This window comes from Schistocerca americana, chromosome 1 (assembly GCF_021461395.2).
Source record: "Schistocerca americana isolate TAMUIC-IGC-003095 chromosome 1, iqSchAmer2.1, whole genome shotgun sequence".
Classification (NCBI taxonomy): domain Eukaryota; kingdom Metazoa; phylum Arthropoda; class Insecta; order Orthoptera; family Acrididae; genus Schistocerca; species Schistocerca americana.
The window spans coordinates 186,861,750-186,875,512 of NC_060119.1; positions in this window are offsets into that span (position 1 = coordinate 186,861,750).

Below are 13,763 nucleotides of genomic sequence, written 5' to 3' on the forward strand. Positions count from 1 at the left end.
TCAAGGATGGTTCCTGAGCCGTGGCGCTCGTTACTGGCGCGCCAGTCTCTTGGATGTCCATTATCGATCCTTCGAAGTTTCTTATCTTTGCTTGCCTTGTTGTTTTCCGCATTCGCGGGGCGAGTGGCAGTTGACGTTTGCTCGGGCTACCTGCTGAGACGCCGCGAGGTACGAGGTGAGAAGCAACCACGTATATATGGAGTTGGTTGTACGCGGTCTGCCGGTTCAGGATGGAGGATATGTGTTGGCTGCCGAATACTAGTTTCAGTTGCAGCTGGCAGACTTATTCAAAGTTCTGCACAGCACACTGAAAAGAGTTTACTCTCCTACAGCAGAGCCGAAAGCGCGACGTCCGCTCGCTACAGGAGCTAAGACGCTTCTCTTCGATAACAGCTCCAAAAGCTTCCCTCTGCAAAAATCAGCACCCCCACGCTATTTTTCGAGCTGGCCAATCCCGTGGCTCTAGACCAGCACAGTTCGCTCCCACTATTATTTCCTGGCTTCTTCCAGCCAATCAAAACATTCTGGGTCTTACTGCGCCTAGAATGTTTTCGAACAAACTGAAACTCCGTTCAAAATTTAACCCACCAATCGTGTCTCTCTGTTCGTCCTTGCGCGGGAAAAGGTCATTGCACTAGCTTAACCGCGTTTCTTAGAAAGCTCCAGAAAACGTTTAGATTCGTGGGAAGGCTCCCTTAGGCGCCAGCTCATCTCGACATAGTGGCGTCGGCGTAACGCCCAGCGCCAATGAGGCGCCGTCCCTCGAAGGCCTGCCTGTGTTGTCCGCGCAATGGGTGCCTACCTGCTCCGACGGCGCGTCTCCCCCAGTGGGACGCTTTCGCGTGCCGACTCGTAATGGTCGGTTGAAAACTTCTGCACCCCTCTGCCCTGTCTTTCAGCCGTTCCGCTCGTCCGTTCCAGCCAAACTCTGTGAAAATATCACCTGAACTTGATGCAACATGCGAATTTCTTAAAGTTAATACGCGTCTTATGCCGTCTGATACTCCCTATATTAATTTCAATAAGCTGATTGCCTGATAAATAACATAATAGCGGATATCTAACTCGTCTTTGCAACAATTATTATATTACAGTAAGGTGCAAAATACTGCTACCTTACAACCTGCGACCGTAGCAGCCGCGTGGTTCCGGACTGAAGCGCCTAGAATCGCTCGGGCACAGCGGCCGGACATTAAATTATATTGGATGCATGAGCGATATGATATTTTTGTGTGTATCTCGCGATTATGGCGAAGAATGGGTACGTCATCTTAGGCACGTACTGCTGGCTGAATAATGAAGATCGAACCATTGCAGAATTTGGCGACCGTAAGAAAGAACCAGAAGTGCGGGCAAAAAGTATCAGGATGGTAAAATTTTGAAAAATACATTTTTTTCTGGAAAAAAGAAGAGGACTGGAAAAAAAGAAGCAAGAGAGCAACTGCAGAACAAGATCTGTACGTAGGCTCAAGAACAGAAGAAGAGACCTTAAATGAGGAGGGGAGGCGGACAAGAGGAATTTATTTGTGCAGGTAAAAATTCAGCAGCTGGTGGGGGAGTGTTTCAAGACTTCTAGCACCTATCAGCACTCCGAGTCGGCGCAGACGTCCCGGGCATCAGTCCCATGCAGCAAGGCAGCTGTCTCAATTAGCCAGCGCGTTCCTGCTACCTTTACCGCCGTCTACACATGGAGAACACACTGCAGACACTGCCTGACTAAGATCGACTGCTGAAACTTGTGTTTTGACAAGAAAACTTTGTGATTGTGAGAGCGCTTAGTGTTGATGAGAATTAATTAAATTTGACAAAAAATTATAATAATTATTACTGACAGCTGAAAGAAGTTTATCAAGAGCGCTTTTCTTTAATTCATTATTTACAACTAACAGTAGCAGAGGAAAGATAGAACTCATGTCTGTGACACGAGCTATGACTACATCGTGCAAAATAGAGGGTCAGTGTCTGAGCATGCAGCTATTACGAAGGACATAAAGGAATCATTGCCCGCTAGTCTGGCGCTAATGACTACAAGTATAAAAGAGATTAATGATATTTTAGCTTCAAGTAGTGCTAATATGGACAGTAATTTAAAAGATGTGAACGGTAATATACATCGTAGTTTAAAAGAGATGAATAATAGCTTAGCCCGAAGCAATGCTAATATGGACTGTTGTTTAAAAGACGTGAATGATAGGCTATCGGATGCATTCGATCAATTAAATGCTCATATTATTGAATTGAGATTATAAAGGGAAGTTATTGAAACATAAACAGAATAATTTAAAGAGAAGATTTCTGGAAAAATAGATGATAACACTGCAAGATTTGACAACAATGGACACCAGACTAGAAAAGGAAGCAATGAGTAAGAAAATATGTAAGTAAGCTGAAGAGATCAGTAGTTTTACTGATTACGTCTAGCACAAATCTCGAAGAGTAGTTTAAGGAGATCAAACAATGAATGGATACTAAGGTACCTAAACTCTGAGACGTAATCAGTGCGTCATTGGGCAATTTTAATGCTGATCACGCCAGCTACAAGAGAATAGTATGGAATAAATAGGAGATAACCTAGAAAATTTACAGGGGTAAGTAGATAATAGAAAAGTACAACGTGAAAGCGATAGAATTTATCTAGAGGATATACACTGAAGAGCCAAAGAAACTGCTATACCTGCTAATATCATGTACGGCAGAAGTGCCGCAACACGACGTGGCATGGACTCGACTAATGTCTGAAGCAGTGCTGGAGGAAACTGACACCATCAATCTTGCAGGGTTGTGCATAAATCCGTAAGACTACGAGGAGGTGCTTCTGAACAGCACGTTGCAAGCCATCCCAGATACGTTCAATAAAGTTCTTGTCGGTGGAGTTTGGTAGCCAGCGGAAGTGTTTAAACTCAGAAGAGCGTTCCTGGAGCCACTATGTAGCAATTCCGGATATTTGAGGTGTCGCATTGTCCTGCTGGAATTGCCCAAGTCCGTCGGAAGCTTACGTACGTGTCACCTGTGAGAGTCGTATCTGCACGTATCATGGGTGTCACATCATTCCAACTACACACGCCCCACACCGTTACAGAGCCTCCACCAGCTTCAACAATCCACTGCCGACATGCAGGGTCCATGGATTCATGAGGTTGTCACCATAACCGTGGATATTTGAGGTGTCGCATTGTCCTGCTGGAATTGCCCAAGTCCGTTGGAAGCTTACGTACGTGTCACCTGTGAGAGTCGTTCTGCACATATCATGGGTGTCATATCACTCCAACTACACACGCCCCACACCGTTACAGAGCCTCCACCAGCTTCAACAATCCATTGCTGACATGCAGGGTCCATGGATTCATGAGGTTGTCACCATAACCGTGCACGCCCATCCCCTCGATACGATTTGAAATGAGACTCGTCTGACAGTCATCAACAGTCCAATGCAGGTGTTGACGGCCCAAGGCGAGGCGTAAAGCGAGGGGGAATGGTGCACACGCTGACACATGTTGATGGCCCAGCATTGAAATCTGCAGCAATTTGCGGAAGGGTTGTACTTCCGTCACTCTGAACGATCCTCTTGAGTCGTCGTTGGTTCCATTCTTGCAGGGTCATTTTCCGGCCGCAGTGATGTCGGAGATTTGATGTTTTACCGGATTCATGATATTCACTGTACACTCGTGAAACGGTTGTACGGGAAAATGCCCACTTCATCGCTACCTCGGAGATGCTGTATTACATCGCTTGTGCGCCCACTATATCACCACGTTCAAACTCACTTAAATCTTGATAACCTGCTATTGCGGCAGCGCAAACCGATCTAACAACTGCGCCAGACATTTGTTGTCTTATATAGGGGTTTCTGACCGCAGTGTGGCATTCTGCCTGTTTACGCATTTCTGTGTTTGAATACGCATACTGTAAAACGTCATGGTCTCCTGACCTTCGTTGCTTACATATTCCGCCCTCACAATCATATTCCGCACATCAAGACGCTGCATTCGAACCCAAACTCGATAAGATAAAGTCAATGTTGTATGAATTCATATAAACAATACGAAAATAACAAGTAAATCGCAAATGCGCACCATGGTTGAAATACTCGAGGCTGGTGTACACACACACATTCAAGACACGACGGTCACGAACACTTTTAGTTCAGGAGAGGCAAACCACACGCCAGGAGGCCGGTCCCTTCAGAGGACGAGTCAACCTATCTATGTCGGCCGGCGACCACCCGTAGAGCAGATAGCATTTGCCCGAGTGAAAGGAAGAACCACCCTGTGTTTGGCTTAAAAGCAAATTCCGCTACATTGTGTGGGAGCACCCAGCCTACGCATTCCTTACAAACATAGCACACACTTTCAGAGGTTTTCACAGGGAGACAGCAGACGCCAAACGTCAATGCTACAGATTTTCGGATTGGTCGCCTTAAACGAAACGTCATTCTCCTGTATTAGAAGAGCAATGCTGATTGGCAGACAATATTCCTGACGCCTTGAGCTGAAGGAGTAATGGAAGAGACCAAAAGATATACCCCTTCATGTCTGGTGTGGAGAGAGAGGCCGTTCCGTTGTCGCTCTTGGAGCGAGAACACGCAACGAGAGCGTGTGCGCTTGTACGTGTACTCAAAGAGCGAGGAACAAGTCTCTCCTCAGTACTTCACTGGGAGAGCACCTCTGTCGAGAGCAAATTGGCGTGCGACTCTATATTGAGTCCTTGCGATTAAGCGTTGTTCACTGTGTTGGCCGCCACTCTTTTTGTGCGGTGTGAATGGACAGAGTTATAGTTAAACACCTGCGAGCGAATTTTAGAGTGGCATTGCGGTTATCTGACTGGTGTACCACGCCAATAGTTAGACTAGGGGTGAATAGGAGTCCTTGACTTCATCAAGGTGTAGGGAGAGTTTGATTGACGAAGGTCAATCCAGATAGAACGAGAGTTATCTTATTTGTCAGCAGCGAGCGGCGCAGACAGCAGTCATCGCAACTTATGGTATTGTGCGCTACAGCTCTTGCAAGCCCCATATTTCCTCCACAACAGTATACTTCACTGCAGTTCACACACGACAGCCTCGACCGTACCTAGCAACATTGTAACGGATAATTATTCAAGTTGAGTAGGTGCGGCTCTCAGCCATTCTGCCAAGTCAATAACAATCTTAGACTTTGTATAGAAATTTCATTAGCGAATCCTATCCTTAAGAGGTAACTTCACATTCCGAAAAGAACCCGGAAATAACTTGTTCAGTTCATAACTAAAAGTGCCATTGTGATTTCTCAGAATTTTTGCAAAAAAATTTTTTTTCGTTAGTTTCATGTTTTTCTTACACTAACTAGCACTGCACAGTACCCAAGTATCCCACTAGTTACATAAGAAATTTTGTGAATTTTTGTGTCATTTCCTTACAGCAGACGACTCCAGAAGATATTTATTGCTGAAAGTTTTTCAGGCATTTCTCTTTAGAACGTTAGGGGCGTCTGTCTGACTTCTGTGGTAGTGAGGGGGTGGAAATTGCATCTTGCAGGAGCCACAGGGTAAAGGGTACACCTCAGATTAATCCGTTGGGCAGAATGACAGAATAGCACCCACACGTCGCTCACAATGCCTATACCAGTTTCATTGGTGCTTCAGTGTATGAACTCAGGGTAAGAGTTGTATGTTCCTCAGGAGCAAGGAGAAGGATACAGGTAACTGAAAAGTTATATTGTTAGAAAAGGAATAGTGAGGGACACAGATAAGTCAACTGCAGAAAGTTCGCCCACGAAGGGGCCAGAGGGCAATCATGGTACTAATCAGCATGGATATCTCTAATGACATGTTCCAAGAAAAAGAAATGATAGAGCAGAAGAAAGAATCCTCCGATTCAATCAGTTGTTGGAAAAATGGGTATCTGAGAATGGGACAGGGTGGCCTAAAGGATCCTGTCCTTTAAAACATGGAATGGAGTACACCCGATCCTTCTTCTGAAGTGATTTGAAGGTAGTTACCTTTCTCTGGGAGTGACCATAAGAAACTAGAGAATGGTCAATCTTGAGTATGAAGGATTTTGTTGAGTAGAGAGTATTTTTCATATCTGTCAAAAAGGAGTATTACAATACAGAAGACCAAGAGAGACTTGTTCTGTAACTTTCAGATCCTAAAACGTCTGTGAAAAAATGGGGAGGATATAAACGATATTTCAAGGGATAATAATTCGATAAACCGGCAGAGGAAGAATAGTTGATTCGTGTATTAACTAATCGCCTGCTTATTTCTGTTCAGTCTTCACCAAGGGAAGTACCAAATTTAATGAACTGTTCCATTATTTAGAACAGCCAGACCATCTCCATGAAAACAAAGGAGAAGAGTGGACCTGGAGAAATCGCTATGGTTTTTCAGATAACTGGGAAAATTAGAAAAAGAGTAACATAAATAATTAGGAGTCAGTTTTGTGAAATTAAAAGAACCAAATGTAATAACCGAGGAACGAGAGAACAGACTAATATTAACTATCAATGTTAGCGTACAGTTGAGGCCCTTTCGCAGGACCACGAACTATGAACTACAAGCCCAAGAGGGAATAGAGACCATAGATCAATAACGATAATTAAGAGAGGAATTGTTAGAGGAAGGAGAAATTTGCCCAGAAAATGAAACAACAAAGCCAATAACAGTAGGAATGGCAGGGGGACCATTGTGAAATGATTCTAGATTCAAATAGAAATATTACTGTTGAAAGTAAGCTGTGTTTCGAAACACTGAAGGTTAAAGAGAAATCATTTTTTCTGTTTTTCGTCTTTCCCTTAGTTGCTTTAAGTTCGTGGAGGTATGTACCGTCTATGCAACTAATTGAAGGCAGTTTATTTATTGCCATACGCTTTTCGCTGCTTTTATTTGAGAAGCATCATCAGTGGTGATTTTCAGTGCTCTTAACTCATGTGTGTGGTCCTGGAGACGTATTCGTTAGTTTCCATACTCCAACTGGCCGATTTCTGGCGTTCTTTCACTCACGTTTGTCACATCCGATACATCACTTGTACTTTCCATGGGAAGTATCCGACATACTGTATAATGGGAGTACTTCTGGTCAGATTTACTGGTGTTTAGGAAAAGCCTATAACGGAGGAAGTATTATTACTATTCGTAATCGTATCATTGAAGTGCAATCAAAATTTCTTGGAAGTTCCTTAGCTGTATGTGTCAGTGCTACTTGGAATGGATTGTCTAGAAAAGTACAGAGCAGTATTGGCTTTTACCTCCAAATCCAGGACATGTAATTGAATTTACGTTCATTGGAAGTGGGGAAACAAGGAAAGGAATGGGGAAACAAGGAAAACCAATTGGAGATTTTCTCAAACACCAGTGAAAACGTGACTGACTGAAGAACTACAGAAAATGAGTTAATGGAGACTGAGGATAAGGAACTTAACCAGAAAATAGTAAAGATGGTTCGAAGTAGTGAACTCTTGGGTAGTCAAGAAAAGGAAGAGTTTTTAGACGTACTTACGCGATATACAAAAGCATTCTCAGATGAACGGGTGGTCATCCAGAGTTATGAGTGTCAATTAAAAATTAAAGAGATCACGTCTTTCTTTGTGAAGCCTTACACAATGTCCGTTCCACTGAAATAAACCCCTATCAAGAAAATTTGTAAGGCGTTAGTACAAGGAGTAATTGAAAGCTCAGATAACCCATACTACAATCCTTCCTTAGTGGTGAAAAAACCCTGGTCCTTGACGCATGCGCGCTAAGCCATTATGTGGAGCTGGAAGGAGAAAGATCAACACTGGCAGAAGAAGTTTTGCTAAAATTAGAAAGAGTGAAATACATAAGCTGTATGAGCTTGATCACTGGCTTTGATTATATCTATGGATCTACGCCTGTAACAGCTTTCCTGTTTGAAAGTCGATCGAATTAGTTTACCGTTGTAGCATTCGGTCTGCATGTGGAGGAAGTGTGCTTATGAGGGATCTGGACCAGACTTTGAGTCCATATTTAGTGCAAAATATCCTCATATATGTAGATGACGTCTGATTGTTGCTAGGACCTGGGAAGGGCATAAAGGATCTCAATATTTATGGCGTAATGTCGTCCACGCCAGGTGCTTTGTTTTGACTTAAGTCTGTGTTAAATTCTTCAAGCAGTATCGCTTATATCATCTTCATTATTCTTCCCTTTCCATAATATTGCCTCCAAGTTTCTTTCCTTTAGCCTTCCCTTCTTTGCTTTGTACTGGCATGCCTTCTAAGTTCTTATTATTCACACAGGTATCTCTCTTTAATTCTCTTATAGCTGGAATCTATTTTTCCCGTAGTCATACATCCTTCTACAGATTTGCATTTCACCTCCAGCCGTTCTTGCTTTGCAAATTTACTCTTATTATTGATATTATTTTCAGACGTCTATATTCTTCCATCACACTTACGATCTTGCCTGCCTTAGCGATCGGATTTATTTCTTTTAACTCAACGTCCATTATTTCAATTTCTTTACATCTGCGGAGCTAGTAGGCATATGAACCAGCGCTATTGTGGTGGGTGTTGACTTCGCATGTGCACTGGCTACTAAATGTGTGCATTATGCTGGTCACTGTAGCTCACCCATATTCCTGTTTTCTTATTCATTGTCAGATCTATTTCTTCATTGTCCTATATGATTTTGTGCTGATAACCCTGTACTCAATTGTTCCTCATGCCCCACACTTCTCTAATTCGCACTAAATCTTTCAACCTATTCAATCCAATACTAAATTTTATTACTTACCTACCCGCTTCGTTCAAATGGCTCTAAGCACTATGGGACTTAACATCTGAGGTCATCAGTCCCCTAGAACTTAGAACTACTTAAACCTTACTAACCTAAGGACATCACACACATTCATGCCCGAGGTAGGATTCGAACCTGCGACCGTAGCAGCAGCGCCGTTCCGGACTAAAGCGCCTAGAACCGCTCGGCCACAGCGGCCGGCCTGCCCGTTTGTGGGATCTAACATACCACGCTCTGACCCATAGAACATCTGTTTTATTTTTCGCGATGACATCATACTCCTGCGTAATCCCCACCAGGGGATCCGATTAGGAATCTATTTTACTCAATAGGATGACACCATAGTTAAACATCATAGTAGAGCTAAGGCTGTGGTTTTCCATTTTTTCCACCATTCGCAGCACAAATATAACTTTCTCTTGTTGGCTACTGTTCAGGGTCAGATCAGTCAATCATCCAAGTTTTTACCCGTGGAACCCCTGAAAATGTTGCTCTCTCTTTTCAGGAACTCCTTGTTGGACACTGTATGTTATCAAGTACAGTCTGCATTGCGTCATGACAACGTGGAAACAACAAAAAGTAAGTATAAAAAATTACATACATCCTCTGCGTTCACTAACTGAGAAAGCCCATTGCAAGAAATCCATCCTTACAACACTGCTTTAGCATAGCAGACAACAGTTAAAAGATAATTATCAAATCTATGTTGACATCAGAATTTGGCATAACTAGCTGCAATAGGGATTAGCACTATCAACACCATTTCATAAGATTTGTGACTTGATACTTTCAAGCGTGTTATTAACACGTGAGTCGCTCTTCTATTGTTGTGACGGGCCTCTTGAGGAAAAATGAGCGCCAAAATTTGTTTATTTAGTATGCGATAAGACCTGTTTGATCCACATTCCTTCCCGTGAACCTTTCTGAGTGGGTGAATGAGTCTGTTTTGAAAGTTCTGCGAGCAACCTCAGAGTTGGCAACTATATGCATGAGCAGTGAACCACGTGCCGAATTTTGCGAACGGTAAGGCACTCTTTGCCGGGGATTCGTAAGCAGAACACGGTAAACTCTTTTCAGCGTACTGATATGTTTTGGAGGTAGACACTTATTTGACTCATGATGCAGCAGGTTTCAGGCTACTTCGCTTGGAGTGACAACAAAGTAGTTTACTTTGATCTCGTATTTTTGGTTGCATTTATTCATCTTTTACGTGTAGAATGCGATTTAGTGAGGGAACCTTATTCCTTGATGAGATTTACCCACGTGTGCCTACGGATCAACAGATTTAGTATCTCGTACATCAGTCCAGTCTTTAAATTAAATACATGTCACTTCATCAAACTTTCAAAGATCTTTCTCTTGGAATTCGTATGATTTTAATACGTTAAATCATAATTTGGTCTTGGTCCTTTGTCGGTAACTACGTCACATGACATCGTAATCAGTGGAAGCCCATTCTGAGTTGCTTAAATAGAAATACCGTTGTCTTCAACTATCAGATTTAATTTTTTGCACCCTTCTTTTAGTGAATATTTAATGCAAGTTAAGGGGCTTCCTTTCAAAGCTGAAGGTGGCAGTCGTTATCATACCTTGTCACAGATCCTTTACTTTGTTTTCAGAGAGTAATACTGTTTTCCGTACTGCAATATGTGACGTTACCGGCACAACGAGTACCAACATGCGTAACGAATTTTTTCTCATATTACGTTTACAGAATTTAACGTGTTTTTCGCCTATTTTTACCCTATCTTTACGTCAGTGGGTTCGATTACAATAGTAGAGAACCCGTAGAATTCTAGCACGTCTATTTCGGAAGACTAGCATGCTAATTTCTGAGAGTATTTTCAAAACATTCTCCTTTTAAGTAACATAATATAACTTGAACAAAGCACGAAACACAGTGGTTTCATGTTAGGCCCATCACTTTGGTAAATATACGTAATATACTACTAAGAAGTCATGGTTACTTGTAGATGACAAACATTACTTTGTACTAGATTTGTGCAGACACTGTGAATTCGACGACCATGGCATTTGCTGTATGCCGTTGATTATTGACACTCGCAAATAACGCGATAGAAAATGTTCTGAAGAAGAGCACTGAGTGCCCGAAACCAGTAAAGAAATTAAATTTCTTTTACGCAACTGGTTGCTTGTTATTTCAGTATCTTATCAAAACATCGCCTGCACTGCGAATGACAGGCATCTCCAAGAATGTCAGTATAGGATATATTGGTGTATATTTTGTTAAAAATATTATCAATATAAGTAACTTAATCCCAAAACCCTAAATATTATCATGCAACATTTTTGCCTGTTAAATGAATCCACAGAAAACTGTCCAAAAAATCGTTCAAGTGGCTCTGAGCACTATGGGACTTAACATCGGAGGTCATCAGTCCCCTAGAACTTAGAACTACTTAAACCTAACTAACCTAAGGACATCACACACATCCATGCCCGAGGTAGGATTCGAACCTGCGACCGTAGCAATCGCGCGGTTCCGGACTGAAGCGCCCAGAACCGCTCGACCACCGCGGCCGGCAGAAAACTGTGAACCTTTACAAAACTTGTGTTTGTGTTAAGGAATAAAAATGTGTTTCCAGAGCCCTGTTTCCATAATTATATGTCTGGAGGCAAACACGCACAAAAAGTGAGCTTTAACCACAAGATGGTTGAAAACAACATCAATATTTTATTATTAAATGGAGTGTTTTGAAGTAAGATGGTACTTAAAGGAGTACCTTAAATAATATTCACTATAATAAAACTCGCTTCGCAAGATTTAGTAGGAGACCTAGGAACGCTGTGTTAGGTATACTTTTATGATTGTTTCTTCTGGCAAATGCAGGTGATTTTTGTCACTTTTACGCAAAATTGTTCGTTTCGTTTCCAGTTTGACAGCCAAGCGTGGTTTCCATTCTGTCTTTTTTTTGTGTGTGTGCAGGGGTAGGGCTCCAATTCGTGGTGGATTCAGTTTGTGTATTGGACATCGATCCCATCGGCCAGCAAATGAGGATGAAATGGCACTCGATGTGCTTCGCGTCGGTCACCTGGGCAACCCAAACACGAATGTAATGTTGAGTGTGATACAGCAGGGCTTGTATGAGTGCAGCTATTTACTGGACCATTCGGAAATTTCTCTCCACTCCATCAAAGAATAGACACAGTTGTGAATAGTTCCAATTATTAGTAAATACATAGAACTATTACAATAGTAATATGTTTGTGAGTATGACCAACTTCCGCAGTAGCTGTTACAATAATTTTTATTTTGGTTTGATCTGCCTCGACCACACCGCCAAAGGGGAAAGTTCTCTGCCACAACCGTTTCTCTTTTGTTGGCAAAGCACATCTTCAATAGTTGCTGGTTCGAGTCACGGCCTTGTACATAAGTTTAATCTGACAGAAAAATTCAAAACTGAATCCATACATCTGCAGAATGAAATATTCATTATGCAACAATTGTCCTAGGCTGTGCCTAATCTGTTTCTCCCCAAATACGCTTTCTTCCAGGAGTGTTACTGCGACAAGGTATTCAGGGGAGCTTCTGTTAAGTTCGGAAAGTCAGGGAGATGCAGTGGCAGAAGTAAAGTTGTAAGGGCAGATCGTGGGTCGCAGCTGGATAGCTCAATTGGTGAGAATATTGCCAGTGAAATGGAATGTTCCAGGTTCGTGTCCCTGTCCAGCATAAAAGACCACATAATTTACACACTAACAAATCTCTGATGCAGAATGAAAGATTCATTCTCAAATCTTACATGGTGATTACGCGAGCATCGTGAATAGAAAAAAAAGGGCTTGCAATGCAGTTATGTTTGCTAGACAGGAATATGAAAACACAGAAGGACCAACGTATTCTAGAAACCTAAAACAACAGAAGCAATAACGCTCCAGGCATCAAAACTCAAAACACTCAAAGTAATATACATAAGCACCACTTAAATACATATTCTACAGACTAGGCACTCTATAGGAAAATACGAAGAAAGCCAGCAGAAATAACTGAATACTATAGTAAATTAGTCACAAATAAGAGATGCGAAGAAAATTTTGTCATAAAATTTAACAACTAAATCAGAAACTACGAAAATTCGCTTAATGATAGCAACAAGGCAGTACCGAACACAAACAAACGTACACTACGCGAGAGAGAGTCCAAGCAAAGAAGCAAAGAGGAAAAAGTGTAAAATTTGATACAGCATGACAGACAGCCACTAATATACAGTTAGAACACGAAATATTATCAGAAGGCAAGTCATGAAAATAAGACGCCAGGTCAACGATTCCATTTAAAAGTACTTAAAAAAATGAGAGCAAAACCAGATCTATAGAGTTTATAAGGGATATTTTCTGATTATTTTAATGTCGCGCACCCGTGGTCTCCGGTGGTTTACAGAGTAACAATGTGGAAAATTTTCTCGGTTTCTTAGCCCAGTTATCGTGGTTTCTGTGGAACAACATCCAGAACACTGAAAAAGCTTCTGATATACTATCACCAAAATACCTGCCCGTATAGTGTAACGTGCAGTTCAGCCTTAGGTCGCTGACGAAAGCGGCGACAGAAAGGGCAACAGATTGCAAAGCTAAATAGAATTAACCTGCCAAATCCTTGAGTACAGCGGGCCCCACTATAGACGGGATTCATGACTGTCAAGTGTAAGGCCTCATATACGGGCAACCGACTTGACTCGTATTTGAGAGGTCGCTTGTGCACCATCTAAAATGAAAGACTCCCACCCGTTTTTGCACAGTTCCTGACACGCAATCGACTCAAAATGATCGAGATCGATAGATGATTGAAACTCATTATCATATATGGGTTCCGCAAACACATATTTTCCTAGAAATCAACGAAAAAACGTTCTCGACTGGCGCACATGTAAACGGAAGGTAAGAGGTGTCCAGCGAAAGCTCCGTGCCCGTAAGCACCAAACATTAACGAAAGTGACCTTGGTGTAGTAACCAAGGTGTGCGGCTACGGTCCGAAGCACCTGTGTTCCATCACTAAATGCATTGTGCAGTTCTTC